Consider the following 3,260-nt stretch of genomic DNA (forward strand, 5'->3'; position numbering starts at 1 on the left):
AAACTGAGGCTCACAGGGTATGGATGATATGCCTACATCACCTGGCTAGTAGCTCCAAATCCCAAACCCCATACCCTTTCTACTAGCCGGCACTGTTGCCCAAACCTTTCCTGACAGCCTAGGCAGTGCGTTCCCCAGCTTTAAGCACACAGCCTGTCAAGCACTTAGCACTCAAAAATTAGGTGAATGAATACCCAAAACTAGGAGAAAGCTATGCAAATCGTGGCTGATCAACAAAATACAAAAAAACAAAAAAAAAACAAAAAAAAAACAAGGCTTTTTAAAAAGGAAGATGCTGGTAAGCTGAAGCCCAAATTAGATGAAGAGTTGCTGAACCTCACATGAGAGCAACAAATCTCCTAGCCCTCAGAGACAGGTCTCCACCAATTTGGCCTCAATTACTCAGAGCTGCTTCACCTGACCACCCTACCTCCAATCACTTCCTATCTCTTCTCAGCCAGTCTCAGGAACCTGCAGGGCTCCCTACTGCCCACAATACCAAATCTAAATTCTGTGCCCCTTGGCCTTCAAGGCCCTACCAGCTGACCAATTCCACTGTTTCCTGAATTACTCACTGACCCTGGCCTTTTCGGGATTCTTTCCCTCCACCCCACAGAACCGCATCTCCTTTATGCTGCCAGATCTAGCCTTGACTCCCTTTGACTCCAGGTGAAAACTGGTCCCTTTCCCCACTTCCTTCAACCCCAGGCATAAAGGACAATGTGGACTTACAGGACATTCATTTGAACCTATGTGATAACCAAGTTCACTAGAAATAGGTATAATGAACAGGGAGCCCCATCGACAGCAGTCTCTCATTTGGGTTTTCCAGTATAGCAGCAGTTGCTTTATGTAACCTATCCAGTCCCTTTTCTGGCCTGAGGGGTCTTGAGTTCCTGGAGCTCTTCCTAAAATGGCCCACTGGAGGCAACCAGGGGAGCACAGGCACTGATGCCAAACCTACCTGTCCTTCCCATCCAGACCCCACCCCAGATCTGTCCCAGGAGTCAGGACTCCAGCTTCATTATCAGGCAAGTCCCTTCTTCTCTCAGGGACCCAGTTTTTTTCATATGTGAAAAGGGGAGAGAGGGTAGCAAAACTGAAGAGGAAAATGACATAAGAATAACTGCCCAGTTATTAAAGGCTTTCCCATAAAAGTTACTAAGTATATCCAAAGTCCCTTCTTGCTGGGATACTGCAAACTGTCATAACACATACATCCCCCATCCCCTTGGCCATCCCCTAGGTTAGTGTGCACAGACTTACCCCATTGCAACATCCCAGAGTTGCTGTGAAGCAGTCAGCTCCTGGTGAAGGGCATGTAGTTGTTTGGAGTCTTCCACCAGAATGAACACTGCTGCAAAGAACAATCTCATATAAGCATTTATCTTTGTTCTGGGATTATTTCTCAAGATAGATTCCTGGAAATTCGCTTACTGGCTTGGAAGATGTATGCATCTTAAATTCTGATACTAGTTGAAAAACATGTGGGAATTCTCAAATTCCACTGGTATTTAGGCTTCACCTGGGGAAATCTGTTTACAAGATGCCATCGTGAAACACAACCAGCCTCCTTTTACCTCCCAGCCCTTCCCCTCTGCCTCCAGGAAGTCTGGGGAGGGGCTCCTCAAGCTGCTTCATTATCCAGTTTCCAGGTGGCCCTGCTGCAGGAGGAAGGAACTGCTGCCTTCTACTTGTCCCAGTGCACCTCCCCTAGCACGAGCCTTGGGAAGCAATGGTCCCGGGGGTGCTGCCACTGGCAGAATTTGCAAGAAGGTCTTTGGGCTGTAGCCCAGGTCCCAGTGGCTTTCCCCAAATGGGCAGTCTGGCCCTCACACACTGGACCGCAATCCCTGGCACTGAGTGCTGGGGACAGAGTCCCTCTTCCGGGCTCACCTGGCTGCACCCATTTCCCCTTCCAGGCCCCCTCTTCTGAACATTCCTGCCCCATAGGCTCCTGTGTCTTTGAGCCTAATGACCAGGGCCCAGTTGTTTCACCTTTACCCAAGACTCCCAAGCCTCCCTTCCCTCAGAGGCAGAGCACCATTTCCCCCAAGAAATCATTTGGGGCCTCTGTCTCCCCATCTGTGAAATGGTGAGCATTGGGTGGTGGCACCCACATTTTGAGTGCTGCTGTGAGGAGGGCAGTGTGGCCAACTAGGTTCTAAGAGTTTGCAGGAAAGTCTGGCTTCAGTGGGGAAACAAGGTGAGCCTCCACAGTCATTTTATCAGCATTCGGACTGGCTTAAGGCCTATTAGGGAAAAACTTGATTTTTGTTTTCGGATTTCTTCTCTGCTAAAGTTTAATTAGGACCAAAAGCCATTACAAGGCTGCTCAAGTGTCCTAGATATCTGGGACCAGATGAGCACCCAGAGGCCCAGAAAAGGCCTTGCCCAGATTTAGGCTGACTCCGTGCTGCCTCGCTCTGGGGGATACAAAGTCTGGTGGGAAAGCCAAGGGGGTCCGGTCAACAGGCATTTCACTTTGTGGTACACAGCAAAGCGCAGAGAAGAGAGTGCTGGCGCCGCTGGAGAATACCAAAAGGAACACGCTGGGTTGGGAGTGGTGGACAGAGGAAAGAGAAACCAGCGAGGAGTGCTGGGGGTTTCCAGTCAGGTGGTCTGCCTCAGTGGGCAAAGGGCTGGGCTCCGCTGTCCGACCCTCCTGGGCTGAATGACACTAGGTGACTGTGTGACAAGAAGCCAAGTCTAGAGGCCTCTGCAGTTCATGGATAAACCAGGAGCGGATTCGTTAACAGGACCAACCCCATAACCCAAGGATTAGACGGGATGGTACACACCAGGGGTCTCGCTCGCCATCGCTGTGTTACAAACACTCCTTAAGCGCTGTTTTTACCTCTGGCCGCCACTCGTGTCCTAGACCCAGGAGCTACGTCCTTTGGGGTTGTGTCCCAGGCAGCCTTCTACCCGACTCTACCGGCCACTGAGGGCAGAAGAGGCGTCGCATTCAGAGCCAGGTCCTCACCAGCTAGGAGGAAATCCCCGGACTAACCGGGCCTCAGTTTCCTCTCGGTGCAATGGGAACAATTCCACCGCCGGCGGGAGATGTGGCGGAGGGAGCGTTCCCACACGCATCAGGTTTTGCATGACTTCTCCCCTCCGTAAGGGCCCGCACTCCCAGCGCCGAGCACACAGTAGGCGCTCCGGAAACGCTCTACGAAAGGAGGAACGGGCCACTTCCTGCCCCCAAGCGGACTCTCCGGAGGCAGGGTTCCCACCACTCCTCCTCAGAGGCCATG

This window comes from Puma concolor, chromosome A3 (assembly GCF_028749965.1).
Source record: "Puma concolor isolate L17-30 chromosome A3, mPumCon1.1.hap2, whole genome shotgun sequence".
Taxonomy (NCBI): Eukaryota; Metazoa; Chordata; class Mammalia; order Carnivora; family Felidae; genus Puma; species Puma concolor.